At 44.2% G+C, this 17,261-nt stretch overlaps 1 long non-coding RNA gene across 2 annotated transcripts in view; it reads left to right on the top strand.

Annotated features, from left to right (window-relative positions):
- LOC140616409 (uncharacterized) overlaps positions 1-17,261 on the top strand; it is a 72,957-nt gene that overhangs the window by 8,304 nt on the left and 47,392 nt on the right. For both annotated transcript variants that reach the window (XR_012016903.1, XR_012016902.1), the window contains exon 2: positions 7,879-8,064. This is a non-coding gene — a long non-coding RNA (uncharacterized lncRNA). The remainder of the gene's footprint in view (positions 1-7,878; positions 8,065-17,261) is intronic.

The raw sequence follows: 17,261 nt of genomic DNA, 5'->3' as shown, positions 1-17,261 counted from the left end.
CAACAACAAAAATACAGACAATCCAATGCAAAAATCGGCAAAGAACTTGAATAGACAGATGTCCAAAGAAGACATACAAATAGCCAACAATTGTATGAGAAGATGCTCAACATCACTAATCATTAGGGAAATGCACATCAAAACCACAATGAGATACTACTTCACAGTATTAGGTTGGCTATTATCAAAAAACCAGAAAATAACAAGTATTAACAAGGATGTGGAGAAACCAGAACCCTTGTGCCCTGTTGGTGAGACTTTAAAATGGTGCTGCTGCTAAGGAAAATAGCATGGGTATTGCTGAAAATTGAAGTAGAATTATCATATGATCCAGCAATTTCACTTCTGGGTATATACTCAAACGAATTGAAACCAGGGACTTGAACATATTTGTATACGAATGTTCAATGCAGCGTTATTCACACAGACAAAAGGTGGAAACAACTCAAATGTCCATCAGCTGAGGAATGGATAAACAAAATGTGGCACATACATGCAATGGACTATTTTTCAGCCTTAGAAAGGAAAGTAAATATGATGTGTGCTACAGCACAAATAAACCTTGAAAACATTATGCTAAGTGAAATAAGCCAGACACAGAAGGATAAATATTGTATGATTCCACTCCAGGAGGCACTTAGAGTAGTCAAATTCACAAAGATAGAAAGTAGAATAGATGTTACCAGGGCCTGGAAAAGGGCGCAATGGGGAGTTATTGTTTAATAGGTTCAGTTTGGGATGATGGAAAAGTTCTGGGGATGGAAGGTATTGATGGTTGCACAACAGTATGAATGTATGTAGTGCTATTGAACTGCACACCTAAAAATGGTTAAAATGGTAAATTTACATTATACGCATTTACCACAATAAAGCAAAATAAATAAAATGGTCAGTGAGTTGCTAGATTAGTAGGGATAAGGTGGATTCTATCTTACTGAATGGGGAGAGAGGATGGAGGCGTTTTCAAGAGCGCAAGATCAGGGGCCTGTGGTGTGCTTAAAACACAGCCCACTTCTCTGTCTGCCCTCAGTGTCTCCTGCATCTACACAGAGATACAGGAAGTTGCTATGCCTATGGTTCAAGAGAACCCTGGACACTGGAATTCCTAAGAATCACAGTCTGAGGAAGGGACAGAGTTCTGTACTGTGTGTTTGGGTTTTGAAATTCTGCTGTGGAAGGAGGCTGAGACCGCTGCTCCACATCCTGTGTTAGCTAGAGCACAAGCCCCTAGCATCGAGGCTGTGCAGGGCCGTGTGTCGGGCATGCAGGGTAACAGTATTTGTCTAGGCATCTCCCAGAACAAGAGCTCCAGGTGGGGTGGTGGTTTCTTGCTGAGGCCTGTGGGCCAGGAAGATCCACCTGCTGAGGGGATGCCCTGTGTAGAATGCGGACATGTCCCGCTCTCCACGAGAGTCACCCAGAATTCGTGACCTCTTTCTGAGTGAAGACCCAGCTTTGACTCCTGGGCCTTGAGGCAGCTGAAAGAGTCAGAGTCTTGAAAAAACACCTATTTTCCCTTTGAAAGAAAAAAACACTCTCAATTTAGCAGAAATGGAAATTATTCTCATTGTTTTTAATCCATGCTCTTTTGGTAGAACAATGGTGTCTGTGTTGTCTTCACCCTGCTCTGTGACTCTGAACTCGGAGCCTCCTCCCTTCCCTGAGCAGGATGCAACCTCCCCCTTTATTTTTATCTTCTGAAGATCCTTCGATTGCACCCAATGCAATGGTGGTCACACACCATAGGTGTGACTGCGTGGGACTTGTTAAAATCAGAGACTTCACCTTTAATCCTGATTCAGTGGGTCCAGGACAGAGATGTATACTTTAAAAACAATCTTGTGGGACGCCTGGGTGGCTCAGTGGTTGAGAGTCTGTCTTTGGCTCAGGGCGTGATCCTGGTCCCAGGATCGAGTCCCACATCAGGCTTCCTGCATGGAGCCTGCTTCTCCCTCTGCCTATATCTCTGCCACTCTCTGTGTCTCTCATGAATGAATAAATAAAATTAAAAAAAAAAAAAAAAGAACAATCCTGTTGATGTGTAATTCACATGGCCAGTGTATTTCAAGCAGCACCTCTGGTGATTCTGATGAGCAGCAAGGTTTGGGGACCATTGGGCTGAGGTGGAAGTCAGGCAGATCTGGCATTGCTCTGGGAGATGCAGAGGGGAAAGTCCAGTAAAACAATGCCCATCTCACGAACTTGCATTCTAGTCAGGTAATGATAGTCTAGTTCAGTAGGTAAGTGAGGTCAGTAGGTAAGGATAGACCTTCAGTAGGTAAATTTCAGATGCTGAAAAGTGCTATGGATAAAACAAGGTCATGTGAAGTAGAGTGACTCCGGAGGATGCTTCAGCTGGAATCTGGGAAAATGTTCTGAGTGAGGAGAAACCTGAATGGTGAAAAGAGCAGCCATATGAGGAGAAGGGGGTGACTCTGGTTCCAGCCAGAGATAGGAAATGCTGAGGTCTTAGGGAAGGGTGAGCCTGGCAGGTGCAGGGGCTGAAAGCAGTCCAGGTGGCTGGAGTGTGACAGGTTGGTGGGAGAGTAGGGGAAGGTGAAATTACTGAGGCAGGCATGCAGGTCACGGTCAGAGAGTTTGAGTTTTATGATAACCATCATGGGAAACCCCTAGAAGGTCTTCAGCAGAGGAGTGACATGATCTTGTTTATAAAGAGCATACGGCTACTGTGTGAAGGACAGACTCAGGGCCCATGGAGACAGGGCACTGTTGTGGAAATCTAGGTGAGAAGTAATGGGGGTTGGGTTAGGGTTGTGCCAGTGGAGATGTGGAGAAGTGATGGGATTTGGGATTGATTTTACAGGTACAACTGAAGAACTTACTAACGGATTAGATAATGGGTATGAGGGAAAGTGAGGATTCAAGTTTTGGGCTGATCAAATCGACAGAAGGCTCAAGGGGGTGAGATGGCAGGTTTGGTCATGTTAATTTTGAGATGCCTACAGGACATACGAGTCACGAGGTTAATAGGCAGTTGGAAGTATATCTGCATCTGATGGAAGAGTTCTGGACTGGAAACACACATGTGAGAGTCAATATTATAGATGGTCTTCCTGGCTGGGGAACTGGATTAGATAGTGTGGGGGAGAGTGTAGACCCAGAAGAAGACCACAGACCTGGGTTCACTCCGACATTAGAGGTTTGGTGTAGGAGGCCAAGAAAGGGAGATGGACAAGGGTGAGCCAGCCACGAAGTGGGAGAGAACCAGGGGGATGTGTCCTGGGAGCAGAGACAAGGCAGTGTTCAGGCAGGGAGCGGTCAGCCTTGATGCTGCTGAGAGAAAATGTAAAAATGCGCAGAGAATTAACAATGCTTTGGGTAACATGAAGGTAGTAAGTGGCCTCCATAAGAGTTGTGTTAGTGATGTGACAAAAGCATAACTTTGGCATGGTGAAAAGAAAGTCCCTTGTCCTAGTTCTTTTTTTTTTTTTTTAAGATTATTTATTTATTCATGAGAGACAGAGAGAGTGGGGCAGAAGGAGAAGCTGTCTCTTCACAGAGAGCCCAATTTGGAACTCAATCCCAGAACCCCGGCATCACACCCTGAGCCCAAGGCAGATGCTCAACCACTGAGCCACCCAGGCTTCCCGCCTTATCCTAGTTCTATGAGAATAGTTGCTTCTGCAGACTGGGGAAACCTAAGCCATCAAAGAGATAGCTCAAGATTGGTGGGGGTGAGGCACAGCGGGGGCAGTCAGGAAGAATAGCAGTCCTGGGGGTAGGAAAGGAGAGATGGTTCTCTCTGGATCAGAAGGGAAGGACAGAGACCAGATGGCTGAGCAGTGGCTCCCCTCAGAGGCAAGGGCTGGTGCAGACTCCTTGCCTCTGGGCTCCAGGACTTGACAAAGATTTTGGGAATGGAAGGCAAGAACTTTAAGGGACCACATGAACTTGGGTCTGAGAGTACCATAGCAACTACCATAGACTGGAGGTAAGGGCCTTCACTCCATTTTCCAGGCGGTTCTTAAGCTTCCTGGATTCTACAGCAATAATTCTGATATTGATGGGACACCTGGGTGGTTCAGTGGTTGAGCAGCTGCCTTCGGCTCAGGTCATGATCCTGGGATCCTGGGATCAAGTCCCACATCAAGCTTCCCACGGGGAGCCTTCTTCTCCCTCTGCCCATGTCTCTGCCTGTCTTCTCATGAATAAATAAATAAAATCTTTTAAAAAATAATTCGAATATTGAATATCTTCCAGTCCATTGGGATAGACCTTGATTCAGACTCCAGTTGACCTAAATAGACTGGTATTTCCTTTACACCTGAATTTGTGGACTGAAATTCATTTCCACTATGCTCTACAGTTTTCTTCAGCCTCTTTCTCTCCTAAATGAAAAGCATCATAATTAACTTACATGCACCAGAGCATAGGAGTTTTTGGAACAGTGCAATTAAAAAAAATGGATATGCTTTGAAAAGTTATAAACACTGAAGAAATGGAAAGGAGGAAATAGGAATGCCCCGCTTGGAAAGAAAACCACCATCTCATCATTCTAGAAAGCTCTAATAAACCTGAGACCAGGAAAAACTAGAGTGAGTAACTCTTCACTGGTGTATGATTAACAATGTTAGCTTGAAAATGTTCATATCTTATCATAAGAAGTCTCCGGAGAGCAGGAGCTAGTATAGAGCCCTGCTAAATAAGTCACTACTTCTCTGTTACTGTTTTTTGTTAAACAGAAAGGAAGGGAGGGAAGAAAGGAGGACAAAAGATTGCTTTTCCTATTTCCTTTGTGAAATTCTACCCTGCATCCGAATAATGTAAATACTCCTGGGGCGAGTAGGGAGTAAGCAGTTTATCAATCATTTATATTTATACTCGGCTCTGTCATAGGACTGGAGGAGATTTGCCAAAAAGTGTAAACACTGTGAGCAGTTCGAAGAAGCTCCCTGCTAGGAAAAATCGCCCTCTCTTGCCCCAAATAATTCAGTGACGAGAATAAACTCGGGTGTCTTTGTAACTTGGCTCAGGGCATTTTAATCAGTACCAGACCAATCTGCCTTGGATGCAGATGGCCATTTGATAGCCTCTACAGGAGATCGTTCTGATTCTCATCCTACAGTCCAGCGTTCAGGCTTCGATCTCCACACAGTTTTGTTTTGACACGGTCATTTGTTCTTTGCCCCGGGGCACTCTTTAGCTTGGTGGCCAGGCTCACTTGAGCACGGGCAATCCTGCACGTCGCTGTGGCCCTGTCCAAGCAGAAACAAGTCCAGAGGAAACATTAATCAGGTGTGACTCTTACAGATGAGAAAATGGTGAGGGGCGGCATGGCAGCGGAGGAGCAGCATCTGCCTGGTGTTTGCTGGATCACCAAGCCCAGGAGGCTGGGTTGCCTAGCAGCTCCCAGCCACTTCAGGCCAGTGCTAGGCAACGAGATGTAATCTGTCAGCTGCAGGCCATCCATGTTTCCTCCTGGTTTTTAGAAGACATGTAGGTATTTCAGGAGCATCTAATTATCTTTGATCTCCTTCGCTTCGCTGTGTGCGTCAGGTACCCCATGTCGGCACTCCCCCATCCCCGATGTTCAGATGCTTTTCTCACATAGCAGAGGACCTACACCTTGCAGGAAATTTTCGCGCATTTCAGAGAACAGGAAGATGAGAATCTGTTGCTGTGGATGCATTAAGCCTGCTCTCCGTGGTCATTTTCAAGGCTTCCTGCTGACATACAAATTGTTAGATGTACAAAGAACAATTCACTGACGGATGCTGGGGAAACCAGGAGACATGTTTTACTGTGTGAGCAGCCATTCTACTACCTTCTTGCTCCCCCAGTAAAAGGAGAGAAATGGATATGGTGGTGCTCAGGTCTCATCTCATTTCCACGGCCAAGTGATCAGCAGTCTTTCTCGTGCACTTTCTATGTGTTAATCCTTTTTTACTTTTTAGTTCTCATGATAACCCTATGATTATTTCCATTTTATAGTTGAGAAAACAGGCTTAGGAAGTCTGTGTCTCCAAGTCATATAGTTGCTTAGTGGCTCTAAGTGTTGCTCTGGTGCCTCCCCAAAGTTGTGTGAGACCTGATCTCTGCCGATTAGGAAAGCTCTAATCTAGTTGAGTAACTTGTGATGATTTTGAAGTACTATTTTTTTTAAGAACACTAAGACAATATGTAATTTAGAGGGATTCGGTAACATGGGAGTCTATGGTTGGGCATCTCACAGGGGATGAGCCTAGATCAAAAGATTGAGGAGGAGAGTTTCATGTCTCCTAAATCTTCTACTGAAAGAAGTTCCACCAAAGAACAGTGGCATCTGCAGGCCAATCTTTAATTTTCAGAAAGTAGTATGACAACTGGAAGCAAAGATAAACCTAGACTGTACTCAGCTCCCTGGTTTTGGTTGAATTTCAGACTCATCCACACCCACCGCTACATATAAGTCCTGGCTGCTGAATAATCACCTCTTCAGGCACTGGGTTGAAATGTATATACACATATGTGTATGTGCATAAATCCTTCCTGGCATTGTGGTGCCCAATTCCTAAGTAGGAAGCAGGAAACAAATGGGAGATCAAGTGACCCAGAGAACAGGAAGAAGGGAGGAAAAAGAATCAAGAGATTTGGTTCTAGGTCAAAGTGAGTAAGGTGAGAATTCACAAATGTACAAGCTATATCTTCATTTTTAAAATAGCCCCCTTAAAAGTTCATTACTTTTACTTTTGGAAAGGAGTTTAATGACATTTGGATGCTCTAAGACCTGGGCATCATCCCCTACACACGCATGCATGCATATACACTGTGGCTTTGTTCAGTTATTGATTCTTAGTCCACGTATGAAGGATATTATATAAGGCAGTGACTCTTAAACTTTAATATGGATATAAATCATCTTGTCAAGATTCAGATTCTTGGATGGGATGGGTATAGATGGAGGGTGGGGCCTAAAACTCTGCATTTCTTTTCTTTTTTTTTTTTTTTATTGGTGTTCAATTTACTAACATACAGAATAACCCCCAGTGCCCGTCACCCATTCACTCCCACCCCCCCTCCTCCCCTTCCAACACCCCTAGTTTGTTTCCCAGAGTTAGCAGTCTTTACATTCTGTCTCCCTTTCTGATATTTCCCACACATTTCTTCTCCCTTCCCTTATATTCCCTTTCACTATTATTTATATTCCCCAAATGAATGAGAACATATAATGTTTGTCCTTCTCCGACTGACTTACTTCACTCAGCATAATACCCTCCAGTTCCATCCACGTTGAAGCAAATGGTGGGTATTTGTCATTTCTAATAGCTGAGTAATATTCCATTGTATACATAAACCACATCTTCTTTATCCATTCATCTTTCGATGGACACCGAGGCTCCTTCCACAGTTTGGCTATCGTGGCCATTGCTGCTATAAACATCGGGGTGCAGGTGTCCCGGCGTTTCACTGCATCTGTATCTTTGGGGTAAATCCCCAGCAGTGCAATTGCTGGGTCGTAGGGCAGGTATATTTTTAACTGTTTGAGGAACCTCCACACAGTTTTCCAGAGTGAACTCTGCATTTCTAACAAGCTCCTAGGTGATATTGACGCTGTTGGTCCAAGAACCATACTTTGGGTAGGAAGGCTGTTGGGATTTCCTAATTGGAGGATGGAATTGGGAAGAAGACCTCACAGGTCCTGTAGCTCTTCTCTGGGACCAGAGTGTGGTTTAAACACAAGCTATCAAAGATAAAAATAATTGATAGATTCATCAAATTTTGTTCTCTTTGTTGTCTGAAAAACTGCTTGACAATATAACCTAAGTTTTATCCCAGCAGCAGTGAGATTTGAAGCAAAACCTGACATCTTGGTATGGAATCTCTGTGAATCTTCCACAGAGCTCTTTGAGGTACTAATAATTATTTTTGTGTTCACAGTGAGGAAATCGGTGGTGAGTGTTGAAGTCAGGGCTAGAACCCGGATCATTTTCCTTCAAGTCATGAATTGTGCCTCCAAACCACACAGAAACACTTCACAGACCCCAAAGGAAACGATGAGTAGCAGAACTGATCATGAGTCTCCTAAGATTGGGAAGGAAAGGATTGGAATTCATTCAAAATGAGGTATATTTTATTTGTTAATTTCCTTGTTCCAGAAGTAATTTGAAGACATCAATAATAATACACATTTACTGGGTTGCCTGGGTGGCTCAGTGATTGAGCATCTGCCTTCAGCTCAGGTCGTGATCCCAGGGTCCTGGGATCGAGTCCTGCATAAGGGCTCCCTGTGAGGAGCCCGCTTCTCCCTCTGCCTATGTCTCTGCCTCTCTCTCTGCGTCTCTCATGAATAAATAAATAAAATCTTAAAAAAAAAAAGAGAGAGAGAGGCAATATGCACTTACGGTCTCACCCTTTCCAGGGTAGCTGGGGGGATATTTAAAAGGAGATTGTTCAGCTTCAAGGACAGAATTTCTGAGAGTAGAATATGAGAGATTTTCATCTGTGTGTGTGGAAGCGGGTTAGGGATGGGTGAGAGTATCAGACGTGAACAGCGCCGCCCTCAGATGCTCAAGCCCATCCCTAGGAGTGCCAGCCCAGGTACGGGAGAGGGCAGGGTCCCACCGCGGCAGCAGGCAGCACCATGTGCAGTGGCTTTTGAAAGGTGCTTAACACCATTTAGAAAAACAAAGTCATATTAGGTGGGTTTATACAAATGGGTTGGGACATGTCCATGAAGTATGAACACAGGCTGTGGAGAAGTAAACAATGATTAATAGCAATGTCTCCTGAGCTGCTCAACGGATCTTTATTACATTTTATCTAACAGCCTCATTAATGGTCTAGAAGAGGTAGACGCTAACAGAATTTTAATTAAATTCATGGTGGATATTAAATTGGGAATGATTGGGAATCTCAGGGAAGGCAGGAAGGCAACCTAAGAGTACGTGAGAAGATAAAATAAAATTCATTATTAACGGGTGAGAAGAAATGTCTTCGAAAAGACTTGTGTGGAAGTAAGGGTTTCGGAGATTGGCTTATTGTGTGCCAGACACTGTCCTGGGTGCTGTGGAAGTGTAGCTCATTTGTTCATTCCAATAACACGACGGGATATGTGCAAAGAAGAAGGCTGAGGCAGGAAGAGGTGAAGGGGCTTGCATAGGGCATGCAGGTGACAGGTGATCTAGAAATTTTTTTAAAAAAATCCCATTGGGTCTTTTTATTTTATATTTCTTTTCCTCTAGAGTTACAAGGCTGTAGTAAAACCATGCTTTTAAAATGTTTCTGGCCATTTGGTTTCAATGGAAATGTGTATTTTGTGTATTAGCCTAAGGATAATCTTTTTAAAGACATGTTTTTCAGAAAGAGATGTTCATAGTATCCATTTTGTGGCTGCTGTGAATTTGGGCCTCCTGTGAGTTGGCTCTGAAAGGGCAGGCAGCAGGGGCTCCACCTACAGAAAACAGTGTGTTTGGGGGCCTGGTTTGCTTTGGCCACTGCTGTGGTCACCCAACTCCAAGAAGAGTGCTCAGCACACGGGAGACATTCAAGAAATAATTAATAAATGCATTTCTATTAGTCCACGTTGATTTCCTGTCAGCTTCAATTTAGAATTCAGAAAGTGTAAAGTAGTTGTTTTAATGGCAGAGGGGAGGGCTGTGGAGGCTAGGTAATGACGCACCTGCACTCCAGGGGCTTATATGTTTGAGCTGTGTCACAATTACCATTTGTAATGTGCACCCCAAGCAGGAAACTCACCACAGTGTCCTTGCCCATATGGGAGATAGTGGCTATGCCCTCTCTCCTGCCTCCTCAGAGTCGGGGGAATCAAATGAGAGGTGGGCTGGGAAGTAATCTGTCAGCCAGGATGCACATCACCAGTGTTAGTTACCACACAGTTAGAACCTTACGTTGTGTTTATCAAATTTGCTATCATCCCCAGGGTACTTTTTGGAAAACATTTAAACTAGTTTAACCACTCAAATAAATTTACTGTGATACAGAGATAATCCATGGTAGGGTGGCTCATCACTTAGGAAGAGATGGCAACAGACTCGGCTTTCTTTCCAGGTGAACTTCAGAGTCTTTGGGCATCAGGCCCAGGAATGTTGTTCTTAAAAAGGGTACATGTGATCGTGATGTTCATCATGTTTGAGAATAATGACAAGTTCAAGAGAAAAGCTGCTTCCCGAGAGGATAGTTGAAAGGGGTAAGGCTGGGGAACAAATGTCCAGAAGGCAAGGGAGTGGCCAAAGGATGTGGAATACTGGGAACCTTGATTTTTTTTAGCAGAGAAGAGGTCATAGGAAATGATGTCAAAGTCAAGGCCAGGGACTATGCCTCGCAGGGTGAATGCAGGGCCTTCCATTGCCCAGCTGAAGGCCTTTTGTGGGGGGTGGGGGGTGGTGGTGGGGTGGACAGTGTCTCTCAGGACAGGAAGCGGAGTCAGTAGTTGCTAGTTCTGGTAATCGAATATCTTCTTGCAAAGAGGTGAGTTGTTTCTAGGGTCAGCTTTCATGCCTTTGACTGAGCTCCTATACCTAGAAATCTTAATTCATCCCCCCTGACCTGGCCATTTCTCTGAGACCAGCAGTGAGTGGAAACTGTGGTCTTTCATTGAGTACCTACTATGTGAGGCCCTGGGAATACAACAGAGAGCAAAACAGACATGTCGCTGCCCTCTTAGAGCTCATGATGAAGTTGGGGAGACGGATACGAATGAAATAATCAAGTAGGGGTGCCCAGGTGGCTCAGCAGTTGAACATCTGCCTTTGGCTCAGGTCATGATCCCACAGGGCTCATGTGGGAGTGTCCTGCATCAGGCTCCCCACAGGGAGCTTGCTTCTTCCTCTGCTTATGTGTCTGCCTTTCTGTGTCTCTCATGAATAAATACATATTTTTAAAAAATAAGAAATGATCAAGTAAATGCATATATAATTTCAAAACCTCTGTACATGCCATGAAGAAAATGTCTAGGGTCCATGAGAGTTTGTAGCTGGGTCTGCTGTAGTGACAGTGTCCATGATGAGAGAGAGAAAGAAGGGGATGAGGGATGGAAGGGAGAGGGAGGGAGGGAGAGGGAGAGATAGAGGAGGAGTAGGGAGAGAGGGAGAGAGAGAAGCCATGTTAGTTTGCTCAGGCTGCCATAATAAAATACCACAGAGTGAGGTGCTTAAACAACAGAACTTAATTTTCTTACAGTTATGGAGGCTACAGGAAATTAAGGTGTCAGCAGGGTTGGTTTCAGCTGTGGCCTCTCTCCTTCACTTGAAGATGGCTGGCTTCTTAGGTCCTCACCTGGCCTTTCCTCTGTGTATGTCTCTGTCCTCATGTCTTCTTCTTCTTTTTTTTTTTTTTTTTTGCAGGTTTTATGTATTTATTAATGAGAGACCAACAGAGAGAGAGAGGCAGAGACACAGGCAGAAGGAGAAGCAGGCTTCATGAAGGGAGCCCCATGTAGAACTCGATCCCGGGACTCCAGGATCAGGCCCTGGGCTGAAGGCAGCGCTAAACCGCTGAGCCACCTGGGCTGCCCTCTCATGTCTTCTTCTCATGAGGACACCAGCCATTCGGGATCAGAGTCCCGTCCCCCACCCCCACAAACCCTCTCTTTTTAAAGAGAATCACCTTTTTAAAGACACTATTTCCATAAATGGTCACATTCTGAGGTCCTGGAGATTAGGACTTCAACACAGGAGTTTGGGGGTAGGCGGACACAATTCAGCCTAGAACAGAGGTGTAAGCAGACTTATGTTTGGAGAGGCTTCTCTGGCTCCTGGGTACTGGGTGAACGAGGGAGGGGACTGATGGCAAGAGGCCCTGCCCAAGCATGAGGGGTAGAGCCTATTCAGGCAGGCTTTCAACCTCCTTTCTGTCTCCTGTTCTGACTTCATTGCATTTTCATGCAGAATATTCAAATGCTATGGAAATCTAAACACTGCTGTATAAGCTATACTTTTTAAAGTAGTCAAATGGGACACTAGAAAATCTTACATTTGAAGCAGTACTTCCAAGTTTGAGTTTAAAAAAGAAAAACCCAAACAAAAACAATTCCCTAGTCACCTAAAGGCAAAAGGGAATTTTTTTTTGGTAGGGGGAAGGAGAGAATGATTTTTGTGACTTAATTATGAAAACACCAGATTAAAAAATGATTTTATTTTTATTTTATTTATTTATGAGAGACACACAGAGAGAGGCAGAGACATAAGCAGAGGGAGAAGCAGGCTCCCTATGGGAAGCCTGATGTAGGACTTGATCCCAGGACTCTGGGAGCCAAAGACAGATGCTCAACCCCTGAACGACCCAGGTGCCTCAAAAATGATTTTGTGTTATTGAATTTTTTGCTGAAACGTCACTTGAAATAAAAATAAAATAACAGATATTAGCTGTCCCTTAATATATGCTTCTTGGATTTGTCGGTGTTTTGGAGAATGAAAGATGAAATAAAATGACATTATTAGCTATTGAACATTCATTTTCTTTTTCTAGTACTTGATAATATCAAAATTCAGAACAGCAAATCAGAATTGTCTCCCAATCACAATAATAATAATCCTCACCACATATTCATCATAAGGAGATGCTTTCGAAATTTCCAAAGTGTATTAATAGGAAGAAGCACCTCCACAAAATAAGCTGTGGCCTACACTGGAAAAGATGATAGACACCAGAATCACCAGTCACTCAATCATACCTGCTTTGTAGGCTTTGCGTACAAGAGCAGATCTTGGATATGGCAGATAGGCCACCTGCATTGGAATCACTTGGGAAACTTGTCACAGATGCAAATTTTGAGGGCTCATCTCAGCTCAAATCCAGATGTTTGGACAAAAGACTGAAGCATCAACAAAACTCTAAGCCACCAGAAAGCTTTACAGGTGATTGTTAAGCCCAGTATGATTTGAGGACCACTGTGTATGCTGTACCGTGGGAGTAGGAGAGAGGATCAGTATTTTGTGTCTGCTCTGAGGACTTACTGTTGGGTGGGGAGCCTGAATGGAAACATGAAGTCATAAGGCAACACGCCATTGCATATAATTTCTTGACTTCAGGAGACCACTAAGGTCATTTAAGCTGAATCTTTTCACTTTTCAAAGAGCAACCAACACAGAGAAGGCTTACTGACCAGGTCACATGCTTAGGGGGTGTGCTGGAATTTGCTCTTGCTCAGCATTTGGTCCACTGATTGCTATCCTTGTGTTGCTTCAAACGCATTCAAATGAATTCACAGCACATGGTCCTTACAAAGATGGGAGGGTGAACATCCTACTTAAGATGTTTGGTTTGTTTTTTAATGGGACACATAATCCTTACTCTTTTCCAAGTTTGAAATAATAAAATCACTCACACAGTCTGCAAAGTGTGGCCCTGGGAAAAGCTTACCCTCTGTGCTGCATGTTGATCAGAACATTGACTGGGGGAAAAAAAAAAAAAAAAGGTCACCCAGGCAGTACAAGTGGCCTGTTGAGCCTCACTGATTCCTGGAAGGCTTCAGTGGCCCTCCTGGAATTAATTTTTAACTTATCTAGGTATGTTTCTTAAAATAACATTTTAATCTTACTGAGCTAAAAATAAAGGGACTGGAGATTAGTTTATCCTAAAAGATTGAGGAGGAGTTAATATCGTCAAGAATGCAAAGTGCCTTATATAAGTTAGAACCAGAGAAGAAATCATTATCTGATATCATGCAGGATTTAGGAGCTAAAGAAAGGGATTACTGCCAGGAAGAATGTGATACCATCCCTTTTGCAAAGGACTTTGAGGGCAAATGGACCTTGCCTATAGTTTTCTTGGGTTTTCTCATCCAAGCTCATGGCTTCAATCACTCTCTACATTCTAAAGTCCTCCAAAGCCCCTATTGCACTGAGGATGCAATAGGGATCCTCCTCCTGCTTGCCTTGGCATACGTGTCCGAAGTGCCCTAGTGGCAGATGTAGCTGAAAGTTCTGTGGGATTCTTGGTGTATCCACTGGTAGGTATATCCCATTTTGAGAGCCAGAACCTGCTCACTTACAGAGCTCAGAGACGTAGAGATGAGAAGGCAAACTTTCCTACCTGGTGATAAGTGGGGCCCCTCTTGTTCCAGGGCCTGTATATTTTTCCTACTTGGGACAAAGAACTATACTGGTCAGTGGTTTAGTGTATTTACTGTGTTCAGTAGGATGCACCCCATCCGTGCAGGGTATTATGTCCTAACAGGCTCCTCCGTTGTACCTTCAGCAGATAATTGTCTTTCCTTTAGACCAGCAGCTTCCCTGTGATGTGTTATGTGAGAGAACAGTGGGTCCCATGGTCATGTGGGCACTGACATATCTTGTGCTGTAAAGTGGGCTCTTGATGTTACGTGGGCTACAATGTCATGTGGGCTGTAAGAGTGTGGATCAGACACTCTAGAGCTTTCAGATAGCAGTGCTGGTGGAGCCACTGTGAGAAAGGCAATCCCGTATCAGAATATTGTCAATTCTATCAAGAGGAGTCACACTCTTTCTAGGATAGAAGAGGTACCATATAGTCATTTTTCCACCAAGAAGCTGGCTGGTTGGTCTCCTTGAGGGAAGGTGCCATCTTGGGGTCCAGCATTGTTTTGTTTTCTAGGGTTTTGCTCAGCAGTGGCAGTAGCTAGATCAGCCTTGACCAGAAAGAGGCCATACTGTTGGGCCCATGCGTGACCTCTATCCCTGCCCTATGGCTACTTTGTGCATGTGACTATCGGAGCAGTACAATAAAAACAAATATTTAAAAATTCCCCTAATTTAAATGTCAAATGTGGTAAATATTTACAAATACAGCTCAAATACTCCAAAGCTCTTGGGGTCTTCCATAATTTTTAAGAGTTTAAGTGGTATTGAGAACAAAATGTTTGGGTTTTTGTTTGTTTGTTTGTTTGCTTTTTTAAAGATTTTATTTATTTATTCATGAGATAGAGAGAAAGAGAGGCAGAGACATAGGCAGAAGGAGAAGCAGGCTCCATGCAGGGAGCCCGATGTGGGACTCGATCCCGGATATCCAGGATCATGCCCTGGGCTGAAGGTGGCACTAAACCGCTAAGCCATCAGGTCTGCCTGAGACCAAAATGTTTGAGTAGCAGAGTAACACTGCTCTGAATCAATTGAAGTATCTCTGATTGGCCAGGGCTACTGGGTCATGGGCCTGTCCCACCAATGGGCTGGAGTTGGGGCTGTCATCAGCCCCCCATGAAACACTGTAGATGGTAAATGAGGGGCCAGTGGCTCACCAAAAGGAAAGCTAGGAGCTATTGTCAGCAAAAGGGGGAGTACGTACTGTTCTCTGATCCAAATAAACAAAACACAAAACCAGACAATGGGCTTCTACCACATTAAAGGTCTTGGTTTCACTGTTTTTGAATCCTCAGGGCCTAAACCCATGTTGACTAAATACTGTTTACTCAATGACTAAATGAACAAGTGAGTGAAGGAATGAATAAACAAGTGGCTGAATAAATGAGTGAGGGAATGAATGAATGAATGAATGAATGAGGGAATCAACAAAGGCTGGCGAATGATCCAGATAACCTCTTGCGGTCCTTCTAACAGCTTGATTTTACATATCTCCCATGGAATAACACCAAGAAGTGTGTGTGTGGTCTGTGTATGGTGTGTGTGTGTGTGGTATGTGTGGGTGTATGTGTGGTGTGTATGGTGTGTGTGTGGTGTGTGTGGTGTGTGTGTGATGTGTGTGTGTATGTGTGGTGTGTATGTGTGTACATTAAGCAGGTAGGAGGATGGTGACGATGACCTGAGAGGGGGCCCTCCTGCAGTGCTCTTAGCCCAAGGGGCACTGAGAAGATCAGACCAGGGTTTAGCTGGGAACTTAACACAGGCTAGAAGGTGGGACCGTGGCCGCAGTGGCTGGTTCACGGCCACCTGCTCCCTGTGCCCCACCAGGCACAAGCACAACCTATCCGAAAGCCAGAGGCTTGGAGGAGGAAGCTGGGCAACCTGATGCAACTGTGCAGCAGAGGCCCATGAGCTCACAGGAAAAAGACAGGGTTGAATAGGATACAGGAAAATCACAGGGCGGGAAGGCAAGTCCGTGGGTCAATGAGCTACAGCTATGCCTTTACGAGAAATTGCCTTCTGGTGGAGTTTAGGTATGCCGTTCCTGTATCTGGATACAAAAAAAAAAAAAAAATCATATTTAGGGATGAATTTACAGGGACTCAGAGAAAAGTACAACTAATAGAGTCCTGCGGGACTGGGTAGATGCCAAGCAGTTATGGGAGGGAAGTAACAGATTGCTTTTAATGAATAATTGCACTGTGGGTGCCCAGGGCTGGGAAACTGCTGTAGTGAGTTGAAGCATCATGCTGGGCCAGGAAGGTTTAGCTGGGATCGCTGATCACATCCCCAACGCCAAGCCCTGTGCTCCCTGTCTCACTGGTGCCACTGCTGGAACTCCGAGCGCCAGGTGAGCTTTTGCATACTTCTCTTCCCTCTTGGAGAGAAGCACTCCAGTAGTTTTCCAGGTTTCCAGATGCCTCCGATTGAAATGTGTGAAATCGGATATTGCTAGCAAACTAACTGAAGCCCAGCAAAGTATTTTGGAATTCTAGTAGGGACTTTGTCACCCAAAAGAGATAAGGCAACTCCTCTTGATTGTAGGGATGGCTCACCTTGCAGCCCACCCGAGAGGAGGGGCAGAGGTTTCAGCGGCCATGCAGATGAAACATGATGTCTGAACCCAACACGGCCTCACAATCCGAGGAGGATGGGAGATTGGTAACTGGAATGTGCAGTGAGATGAGGATGACACTTTCCACCTCAATCTGTCCTCAAAGAACAAGCATTCAAGAATCAGGCTACATCAGAACTCAGGGAGAGATTGTTAAAACTGAGCTTGTCCTTGGCAACCATATGAACTTTATGCTTTCAAATCCTGTGCTTTGGATTTTTATCATTTTATGAATCTGATGGGGCCCCACTTATATGAGTAGGGAAAGTTTAAAATAAAAATATAAAGAAGAAAAATGTCACTGGCAAGTCTGCCTTTCACAAAGAGCCACTAATGCCATTTTAACACTTTTTTTTGACATTTAACTATATACATTTTAAAAATAAAATGGTAATTGTATTTTCAACAAGCAAACAAGCTAACGAAAGGATAGTGAAGAAATCTATACAAGTGCACAGATTCTTAAAGTGAAGGCATGCAGGTCACTATAGCTGAAAATCTAGTCAGTGTGCTCCCTGAGGAGGAATTTCAGAGAGAAGAGTGGCTAAGGAGAGCATTTCAGGGCCATGTCTACAACCAGGCTGCAAAAGAAGGCAGAAGCATCGGTGAACAAAGGCAGAGAAGGTGCCTGA

Source organism: Canis lupus, chromosome 24 (genome assembly GCF_048164855.1).
Source record: "Canis lupus baileyi chromosome 24, mCanLup2.hap1, whole genome shotgun sequence".
Classification (NCBI taxonomy): domain Eukaryota; kingdom Metazoa; phylum Chordata; class Mammalia; order Carnivora; family Canidae; genus Canis; species Canis lupus.
Note: the sequence above shows the minus strand (reverse complement) of the source record. Positions and strands in the feature narration are given on the sequence as shown.